The sequence below is a fragment of the Nansenia antarctica genome, assembly GCF_963989245.1.
Source record: "Nansenia antarctica genome assembly, chromosome: 2".
NCBI lineage: Eukaryota > Metazoa > Chordata > Actinopteri > Argentiniformes > Microstomatidae > Nansenia > Nansenia antarctica.
The window spans coordinates 77,544,573-77,556,631 of record NC_137675.1 but is presented as its reverse complement, the minus strand read 5'-3'; positions in this window follow the sequence as shown (position 1 = coordinate 77,556,631).

The window sequence follows — 12,059 nt, the reverse complement described above, 5'->3', positions numbered from 1 at the left end:
CGAGTTTCCAAGTTGGACATTTCAGAGTTTCCTAGTTCCGACATGTTATGAATGCAGCAGTCGAGTTGAGAACCATCCAGATGACACGTCTTGGTTCTACTCACCTTCTCATCCTCCTCCTTGGTCCAGGTCCTTCTTTTTTTATCCAGGATCCTGGTCCAGGCCCCTTTGACCAGATCTGGGTCCAGAGCTTTCATGAAGCGATGCATACACTGGTATTCTGAACGACCCTATAGGAATTACGATTGTGTTAGGTTCTCCTCAGTTATGGACAATCATTAACACATTTAAAATCCTAATGGCAATGAATGGATCAATTACATTTGAAAAACAAATGAATTCAATTACACAGCCTTCATTGTAATCATTAGTAGTTCTCGATACTCACTGGTAGCAAGCTGGCAATGGTTTTCCAGTCGGTCTTCCAGAATCTTGAGATCTTCTGAACCAGAATCTTGAGATCTTCATCCTGCAAAAATATGTTTTTAAATAATCAGAGAAGACACCTCTATACTTATGTTTGTCACTGCAAGTCTGGACAAGCTAGGGTAGGATAGACATTTTAGATTGTTGGGGCGTGGCACCTGAGCAAAAAATGCTGTCAGATGCTTGGGACGGCCTGACTCTGACGGCACGCCATTGGAAGTTGACATTTGAAACGGTTATGATAAGGTCATGGTTGCCTTCACCAATTAACTCTCTCCCCCTCCCCTTCCCATGTGTCCCCAGCACTACTTTTCTTTTCTTTTTTAACAAAATGTTTATTCAACCTCAAACTCATTATGTACTCACATAACTCATATAATTCATGGCATCAATTAAGTTACTTCCACACACATAGGAATGAATGAACATTGATTCGACAAGACACAAATGCATTCAAATAAAGTCAAAATCAGTCATGGTCAGGTCTACCTTTATGTCTGTACTGCACCTTTTCACACTTGAAACCCAAAATAAGCAATTACAGGAGCCCATCTATTTACTAATATGACTGTCTTCACCTGGAGTCTCCCTGTTATTTTTTCCATTGTGTACACCATCAGCAGCCTGTCTCGCCACTGATATAGGGTGGGTGGTAATGGTTTAAGCCAAGACACGCTCACCATCTTTCTTGCCACCAAGAGAAGAAGAACATGTAGTAAATAAAGCTTCTTATCCATAGCCCCATCCGGGATTACTCCTAAAATATAATATTGTGGTTCTAATGGTACATTAACATTCAAGATGGCAAATATCTCTGCACAAATTCCTTCCCAGTACAACCTCAATTTCGGGCAGTCCCAAAATATGTGTGTGTGATCTCCAATCTGTTTACAATCCCTCCAACACAAATTCGTTGTCGTTCTGTTATATTTTTATATGATAAAAGGAGTCCTAAAATATCTCATTTTTAATTTCCAATTAAATTCTTTCCTTAATCTATGGTACCTTGTTGCCTCTAGGCAACATACCCATTCTTGGCCTTTTACATTCACACAATGCATCCCCAGTTATGATGCAATACTAAGGAACCAAAAGCAGTGTTTGAATTTGTCTCTCTGTAGGCCATGCTGAATCCCTTTTTTGCAGACTGTCCCACAAGGATCAGCATAGCCATTTCTCTCCACAAACATCGTCTGAAAACCTATTTTCCTGGCCTTTTTCAATCTGGAGAAAAAATAATTCATAATAATAGATGAGTAAAGCTTACTTTCTAATAGTTTAATTTACTTTATTTGCTAATTAGGTAATGGAAACTTGTTAACATTATGGTAAGTTGCAAATGTTGCCTTGAGGCAACACTGTACCATTATGGATTCACCATGACACCATGACACTGGTCAGGCGCGCCTCTCAGGGGGCAGGCGCGCCTCTCGGGGGCACCTCTTAGGGGCACTCTCCATGCCATTACTTACATTTACGTACTTTAGCCACTTTACTCTATTATACTGAGCCAATTACCGCTATTGCACTATTGTCATTGTTCATATTGTATTCCACCCCTGTACATTGTACCGCACATTTCAAATCTTTTATCTAGTATTTTTTGTATATATAGTTATTTTTAATCTTGTCGTATTATATTGTTATTTATTGTTTTTGTTTGCTATGCACCGTAGATGAGGGAAACGCAATTTCAGCCCTCTGTATGTCTGTACATATATTGGATTGACAATAAAGCTGACTTTGACTGACCATTATGGTACGGTGTTGCTTCAAGGCAAAAAGTACCTCCCAAAAAATATTTATTGAAAATGTCTTTAGATTATGTTTATTTGGTCTATTCTATGACAAAAAAAACACTCCAAAAAAATGTTCCCAACTGGCTTCATAATGCGTACGTACCCATAGAGAGATAAGGAGCTATTTGTTATTTTATGTCCACCTATTTTATGTCCAACCTCCCACATTTCATCTTCAATAATAACATTGATCTCCAACTCCCATTTTTCCTTAATATCCAAAGTATTCCCTGACATGTGTACTTGTAGACATTTATATATTTGTGATACCATTTTTGTGCATCCCAGCACTACCTTAATTATACTTTCTTGTTATTTATTTTGTTTCTTTTTTATTACTACTCAATCTTTTCAGTTTGTAAAGCGTCTTTGAATGTCTCGAAAAGCGCTATATACCGGTAAGTCTAATGTATTATTATTATTAGTAGTAGTATTATTATTATTAAGATAAGATCATGGTTAAGGGTATGATCGTCCCAAGGATTCCACTTAGCATCTACGCTGAGCAGTCTCAGGCCCTGTCCACACCTATACGTTTTTTTGATAAACGTTTTTCGTATATACAAATATTACCGTCCACACCAGCATGTTTAAACGCAATATAAACGCTGGCATTGAGCATTCCACACCAGTAGTCGGCGATATAATATTATCCCCATAGCCCCGCTGGCCAATCAGACGCCTCTGTCTCTCAATGTTCTCGATCATTAACCGTGCATTTATCTGTAAACAGGTTAAAAGTCCAATTAACAGTGAAAGAACTAGAAGCACTTTGTTCACATCCATTTTCCTCACTTGTGTAGCCTCGAACACCGTTGCCTGTTGTAAACAAAGTAGTTACTGGTGCTAGGATATGACGTTGGAGGGAACAGCAAACAGCTGCAGTGCGCATGATCATAGAAATCTACGCGCATGATGACGTGACTAATACAAAAAGCTCCGTCTATCTCGTCCACACGTCAAAAATGTACGGCGAATATACAGCGTTTTTAAACATCTTCACTCTGGCAGGCGTTTTTAAACATCTTCGTTTTCAGGGGGCAAAAACTCGTTTGCGTCTGGACGAACCCCCCAAAACGAATATAAAAATCCACGTTTATCAAAAAAACGTAAGAAAAAACGTGTTCAATTATATTGTCAAAATGTTTGAATCTTTGGAAACATAATAAAAACAAAAACAAAACAAAAAACGTATAGGTGTGGACAGGGCCTCAGTCACTCACCTCCTCGTGTGTCCATTTCAGTTTCACCTCTGCTACATCGGAGTCTGTGTCTCCGTCCTCACTCATGCTGCAGACACACAGCAGGTGGAAACAGATGAGAGCAGAGACCAGGGAAACACACAAAACCCAAGTAAACCCAAATACAAAACCATTCATTGGTGGGTCCATGTGAGTTTGAGTTAACATGTAATGTGACAATGTAAAATGCACTTTAATAAACCTAAGATCATCATCAGCTTACCCTCGCGGCCTAGACATCGCCATCACCCTGTCCACTGTCGGTGGAAGTGTTCAGAAAATCTCCAAAACCCAACTGCTGCGGCCCTGTTTTCACATACAGCCCCGTCTGTTCAGTCGTCGACGGACTCTCACCCCCAACAAGACCCGAGTTATGATTTCGTACGGGATATGTTATTTAAAAAGAAGCACGGCTCGTGCTATCTCGCGCCTGGCGAAAATTGCAGGTTTTTCCCGGGACATGTGGTACGCAGGGGGTCTGTTCAAGAGTATCAACGCTCGAGAGGGTGGACAGTAACCATAGGAAACACGTGACCGGGAGGGGACGCCAAACACTCTCTGTTGGCTAAGCACGCTTGCGAATAACAATTAACTTTCCTCCTGGTCTCAAAAGAACTGCATTTTCCGTTTTTCATTGAGCAATGTTGGGAATGAATATCGAGAATATTGTCTGTGTTATAACTGTGTTATCCGCTTTACCTTTTTGTTTCACTGATGTTAGGTATGTAGACAAGCTAAACCGAGCAAACTTTCTTGACACAACATCAATTGGCTAGCCTGCTAGCTTGAGCAGCTCGTAATATATCTGGCTAAGTTAGCTTAAATTGAGGACCTACCTGCAAAACTTATGGTGGAATAATAATGCCATTTATTTTGTCCTAAAAAGCCCAGATTTTCAATCGAGCAAACTTTCTTGACACAACATTAATTGGCTAGCCTGCTAGCTTGAGCAGCTCGTAATATATCTTGTTCCATTTATTTTGTCCTAAAAAGTCCAGATGTTCAATGGCGTTTCAAAGGTGTTTATGATGATGTCATTTCCTGTGTTGTCAACAGGAAGTGAGCTGAGCGGTTCTGGTGTATAATATGGGTAGTCCCATGGAGGACAATCAGGTGTTCCTGTCCTTGAATGGAGGGTTCTCCTTCTTCCAACTCCTCATGGCCGCCAAGCCAAATGTGAGCATAAACTCCTGGGAATGTGCAGTTTACATTCCCAGGAGTGTAAACTGCTGAACAATTAATTTTGTTCAGATTGTAGATCTGAGGGTCTTGCTCGGAGTGTGTTGCTACCAGGGAAGGCTGGTGGAGGCAGAATTCAGAGGAGGAGCTCATTGTAATGCATGGAATTGAATGAGGAATACTATCAAACATGATGCAGTTCCTAATTCCATTCCATGCATTCCAATGAGCCCATCCTCCAATTTCTACCTCCACCAGCCTTCCCTGGTAGCAACACACTCCGAGCAAGACCCTCAGATCTACAATCTGAACACAATTAATTGAGTAAACAAGAGCAAACACCCCAAAAGCATCCACCATAAATAAAATGTAATGTTTACATTTTATTTAACAGGAATTCATCGGAGGCATATTTAACATGCCCACAGTATCCAGCACCGTGGCGATGATCATCAACGACCAGAACAAGGTGAGAGACAGCTCCTGACCCTCCCTCAGACCCCCCGCATCACCTCAGCCCTGGCCAGCGTGTGTAGCTGTGTGACTCTGGCCAGTTCTCTTTCCGCTACATGTCCTCTGTAGAGCACCAGCTGCAGACAGACGAACAGCCCATGACCGACCCCCTGTCCAGCATCAGGGTGGTCCAGCCAGCTGGCATGAGAGGACACGTCATACTCTGGTCCCCTCACATGCTGCTCTACTCACCTAACCATGGTAACTGACTACTATATCCTCACCCATGACTACAAACTTGACTACAAAGTCAAGCCCCTTCCACGTCACAATGGCATTAAGAACAGTATTGTACTGAGCAAAACATTGTTTTCCCATGGAGGGCAGGCCTTCACCACCATCCCACTTTAATGTGGAGGTCCTTTCACAGTTGGAGCTATCCCATACAGTCTGCTGTATGTACCTTGTGATATATGTTCATTTACAGAAGACCGCTGGTAAACGTTTTACAATCTATGGTCACTTTGCTTTTTAAGTTGTTTCTCTTCATGCTGCTGTGTTCAGGTGTTGTGATTATTTCGGTGTACGTGATTGGAGAGAATGAGAAAGTTGCCCTCCCGCCTCTCAATGTCACCATTTCCCAAGTGGCAACAGGTATCTTATAAAAGGACATGGTGTGTGTGTGTGTGTGTGTGTGTTTGTGTGTGTGTGTGTGTGTGTGTGTGTGTGTGTGTGTGTGTCTGTGTGTCTGTGTCTGTGTCTGTGTCTGTGTCTGTGCCTGTGTGTGCCTGTGTGTGTGCCTCTGTCTTTCCGTCCGTCCATCCGTCCGTCCATCCGTCCGTCCGTGTGTGTGTCCCTGTGTGTCCCTGCATGTCTGTGTCTAAAGTAATATATGAATCCTCTCCCCCATGGTATTGGACAGATGCCAACGGAGTGATAGCAGTTCTGACCAGTGACGGGATGCTGTACTATGGCAGGGTTGGTCTGGAGGCTGTCACTGTCAAAGTGAGTTTGTCAGGTTGTATGTTCCTGTACCTGTAGTCAATGTCTGATACCATTCCTCATTCCATTCCATGCATTTACAATCAGCCTTTCCTCCAATTTCTACTTCCACTGGTCCTCATCTGTCAATATTGCACCCCATCAAGATATTTCTGTTGTGTATTGTAGACATAACTATACTCAGTAAAGTAACAGAGAGGGTTTTTTTGTTGTGCCTGTCTCAGTTCTCCTCAGTCCTGGACATGACGAAAGAGAACCTGATGTTGTTCAGTGATTATGGGGACCTGACGCTGATCGAAGCCCGCGAGGACCTGCTCTTCAGCAGGGTCGATTTTGACCACACAGGCATCATCGTCCAACAGGAGCTGACACGCACTAGCCCGCCCGTCCCGTCCTGCCCAGTGAGTACTGCCACACCAGGAAAACCAGAAAGTTCTTCTTCTCTTCTCCTCTCCCTTCCATCTCCTCTGTCCTCTCCTCATCTCTCCTCTCCTCTCCGCTCTTCCCCTCCTCTCCACTCTTCCTCTCCCCTCCTCTCCTCTTCTATTCATTGTTATGATGACTCCCAAAGAATCAAACCAGTGTTATTACACTGTACATCTTTACTGTACATATCATATTGTTATTCATGATATTGACTTTTTATATTAATATTCATTGCACATATACTGACTTTATATTCATGTACTTATACTCACTGTAATACCGTAGCCTACACTGTCCCACCATGCAGTCAGTATAGATTAATATTAATTTGGGACTTTTCACTGACCATTTATAGGTAACTATGGCCGTTAAAAGGGTGGGACAAGACGCTTTTTCACAAAATGTAGTTGATTGTGATTTAAAGGGGAAAAGGCGTGGCACGTGCATGCGCACTGTGTTATAAATCTGAATCTTTGTGTGCATAAACGTTCTTGCTTTTCTACGTACATAACCTTTTAATGACAGTTCTACGCAAAGTTTCATAAATGAAGGCCCTGATGATTCTCCATAGTAGTAGAAATGATTGGAAGATGAATGTAGTTTTTTGGAGAATGCATAACAACGCTTTGACTACAGTTGTTCTCTCCACTTTATTCATTGATTTGATGAACATTAAAGACATTCATTTAACAGAAATTGCAATTGCATGCCAGCATAAAGAGATACTCAAGTTTAACTAAAGAACGAGTGGTTATTATTAAAGATGGCTCTGAATTAGTCATCAAATAAATTTTTTATACTTTTAGGTTTTTCATATATCTTATGTGGTCTGGGACCAACCGCCTCCTCTGGATGAATTACAACATGTATACATTTTTCTGATGCTAGTATAGCCAGATACAAATATCAAACCACCTGTTACAGTTTTTTACGATTGCTAACTCACCATGTTCAATACTGAAACCACAGTTTCACAACTCTTCATACAGTCTGCATTCGTAACACTCATGTTGGCCAATGACTTCATTCATGTCTCAAAAGAAGATCGTTCAACCACACACTGTCAACAATGTTCACTCAGAAGCATACACTGTCATTCATAACATTCTGACTTACAAAATACTAACAACAGGGAGCATTACATAGTTTGAATGATTTTCACAAGAATGAATATTTCATTATAAAAATGGTTTGATTTATAGTAATCATAGACAGAATAGTTGACTGTACAACTGTTAAGTATTAGGCAACAAGAATGAATCAGAAATGCCGCAATTTGCTTGTATCCTTTATTCTATCCTTTGCTTCTATCCTTTACGTATTCTATGTTTTATCCTTTTTTTTCAGTATCTTTGCAGAAAGTAAGTTACGGTACATTTACTTCAAAGTACACTACATTCATACTTCATACAATGAGTCATTGTAATCGGGGAATCACAGCCAGGATATACTGTATATAAAGGCAGTTTACCAAACACAGATTAAGCCTACTACTGGACTAGAAAGCACTGTCTTAGGCATTCCTTATTGACCATTTAGTCCAGCACTAGTCTTAACCAGGCCTGGGAAACTGTTAGTACTCATCTCAATGATACAAGTGGGACGTATTACAACAAGGTACTGTATATGGCAGAGCCAAACAAAGCTACATTTGCACAAACTGAAAAAGTAACAGGCTCTCATAAATATATCGTTAATATGGCTCCCAGGTGTGGTGTTTTCTGATGCTTGGTGTTCAGTAATTGAATGTTCAGTAGAGGTTTGCACAGTGGAGGGTCCTGCAGTGGTAGTGAATGTTCAGTAGAGGTTTGCACAGTGGAGGATCCTGCAGTGGTAGTTGATGGATGTTCAGTAGAGGTTTGCACAGTGGAGGGTCCTGCAGTGGTAGTTGATGGATGTTCAGTAGAGGTTTGCACAGTGGAGGATCCTGCAGTGGTAGTTGATGGATGTTCAGTAGAGGTTTGCACAGTGGAGGATCCTGCAGTGGTAGTTGATGGATGTTCAGTAGAGGTTTGCACAGTGGAGGGTCCTGCAGTGGTAGTTGATGGATGTTCAGTAGAGGTTTGCACAGTGGAGGGTCCTGCAGTGGTAGTTGATGGATGTTCAGTAGAGGTTTGCACAGTGGAGGGTCCTGCAGTGGTAGTGGATGTTCAGTAGAGGTTTGCACAGTGGAGGGTCCTGCCGTGGTAGTGAATGTTCAGTAGAGGTTTGCACAGTGGAGGGTCCTGCAGTGGTAGTTGATGGATGTTCAGTAGAGGTTTGCACAGTGGAGGGTCCTGCAGTGGTAGTTGATGGATGTTCAGTAGAGGTTTGCACAGTGGAGGATCCTGCAGTGGTAGTTGATGGATGTTCAGTAGAGGTTTGCACAGTGGAGGGTCCTGCCGTGGTAGTTGATGGATGTTCAGTAGAGGTTTGCACAGTGGAGGATCCTGCAGTGGTAGTGAATGTTCAGTAGAGGTTTGCACAGTGGAGGATCCTGCAGTGGTAGTTGATGGATGTTTAGTAGAGGTTTGCACAGTGGAGGGTCCTGCCGTGGTAGTTGATGCACTTCTCTCTGGAACGTAAGACATGATTGTTGCGGACATGCAGTCAATTGCTCCTGTTTATGTCAATACCTTGAATCAAATCATGCCTCAATGTTCTCAATGTCAATTACATAATTAACACAACTATACATCACAGCCATTGCAAGGAAGACGTAGGTCAAGGATAGGTACTAGTAGCTACCACACGGCCAGTAAAGATGGTCGACAGTTTCCCAGAGGAGGGGAATGATACTGTGGAAGCTTAACTTGTGATAAGAAACTGGATACTGATATAATACTTATACTGATAATAAATTGAATGCCGTCCAAGATTCAGGTTTCAACCGTTTAATGAAGAACTTAACAATAACAATAAATGTCCAGCTCACATAACATGTGTCACACGTGCTTTTCACTTGCCAGCCTATTCTGGTATCAAAATACTAAACAGGTAACTAATGCCAAACACTTATGACGGTACCCTACTGGAGTGGGGTGGTACTTCAGGTAAGTATTAAACAGGATATCACGGATACCCTGCTGTGGGTGGAGCAGGATGAGGCTTCAGTTGAAGCCAAGCAACAATATAAAAATAAAAAATAAAAGTTTATTCAGTGGGAACATCTGATTCTACTCATAATCAAGTAGAATCAATAATCAAGACTATGGTTCGCTGAATCGGGGGTGTTCATGCTTGGCTGCAATACAAGCCTGCAACTACTCACCACCCCTTGCAGGATGAGGCTGGCTTCTCCCATTGGGATGTCTGAGGCTCTGCTGCCCTCTCCTGGGAGTCCATGGTACTGCTCATGGAATCATAGCAGATCAGTGCTGAAGCCTAGTAGCCTATAGCCTGAGGGGAGGCTGGTGGAGGTAGAAATCGGAGGACGCGCTCGTTGTAATACCATGAATACAACAGGGATCGGTATCTGTTTGATCCCCCATCCCCCATTCCGTTCCACGCTTTACAATGAGCCCGTCCTCCGATTTCTACCTCCACCAGTGACCGCTGGTGTCTTTGCAGACTGCAGTATTAGACTGCAGTATTAAGCCAGATGGATTGGATACGTAGCGGAGGTCATTTGGAATCACACTCTTGAGAAGACACAACCCTGCCAGAGACACGTTGTGAAGTGTAGGCCTCAGGGCCTCTTGGCGTAATGGTAGACACTGACTTGGGCCTTCCACGTGCTGTAGTAGACCTGGGTTCCAACCCCCGGCCTTCACAGAGAGGTGAGTGTCTGTTGTCTTATCAGTGGAGGAGTGTTGCATTAGTGTTAATGATGCTCAGACAGACAGACAGACACGCACACGCACACACACACACACACACACACACAGGCAGACAGTCAGACAGATACACACACACACACACACAGACAGAGTACAGTCATAAGGAAACTGCAACGCTGCGTTTGTATAGAACATTTATTTATTCAGAGCAGATGGCCATAGATGCAGTCACTGCAAGCACACACTACTGTCCCATCACCATAACAACCGCACACACCACTGTCCCATCACCATAACAACCACACACACTACTGTCCAATTGCCATAACACTTACAGACTTCATACAGGCAACAGCAGAGCGGTACACAACACACAGCCTGCACACACACACACACACACACACACACACTCACACACACACACACACACACACACACACACACACACACATGCTCTGACACACGCACACTGCGGGGCAGAGAAACCACTCGGGTCTCTTTTGATGCAGGCGAACATAAAGACAGCGTTGCTTTTTAAAACGAACAGTACTTTGCTCCACGACACATTGGACCAGCTCTTTTAATCCCACCCTCCACTACCCCCCCCCCCCCCCCCCCCCACCACCACCACCACCGCCACCACCACCCTTCAGTAACCATGACCGATACAAACGACCAAAATGAGAGAGGAGAAGAAACATAGCTATAAAAAAGAGACAACGTTTTACGGCGATAACCCTCCAGCTATATACACACATCTGGGTGGGGGGGGGGGGGGGGGTGGCCACAGTGAACCCTACTAAACACCCCCCGGTACATTTCCTCTCAGATCATTGGTCAGGAGGGAATGGAAGGAGGAAGAGGAAGTCACTGATGAGAATTGTGACAGAAGTCATGTGACCAGAAGTTGTTGAAAATGGACGGGGAGGGGGTGGGGGTGGGGGTGGGGGGGGGGTTGGGAGTAGTCATTTTATATCTGCGTCATGAGTAAAACTGCACCAGCGTGAAAATCACCAGCGTCTGGTATCATCAACAACAACAGGTGAAACCCCCCAGTCAACTAAAGCAAACTGAACGAAACTAAAACCCAACGACAACAACGACAACAACAGCAACAACAACAACAACAACAACAACAGCGACAGTCTCTCTGCTGCTTAGTCAGCATGCTGGTAAGGAAGCATGCACCACATCTCTAGAATAGTTCCCACCTGTCAGGGGGGTTTTACACCTGTTGGATGACACCATCATTAAATTGTTAATTGAAATCACTTCCTGCTTGTGATGAAGTCACACCATCGGTTGTGACGGAGGGGAGAGGGAGGGAGGGGAGGGGCAGGGGGGGGGGGGGGGTTTGGGTAAACAAGGACTTAAGATGGATGACAGTGATACAGTATATATACCCAGACTGTTCAGCGTTTGTGCAGCTCTCTAACAGACACACACAGACAGAGACAGAGACCACCCCACTGGCCCACTTGGTCCAAATAAAACCACAAAGCAAGGCACATAGATGTTTAAAAAAAAAAAAAACATAACATTGCATAAAATACAAATAAACGTAACAGTAAGAGTACTGAAGCCATGGCCACCCGTCTCCACACCTGAACACACAACGTGCAGGCCAAAGAAAAGCTTGTTTTTGGAGAAAAAAACAAAACAAAACAACCTAAACAAAATATTTTACAGTAATTCATTATTTTTTAGAACATTAAAGAGTCAAGAAGAAGATGACAGGACAGTTCCCAGATCAGCTGCTCAGTCTGAACATAAGC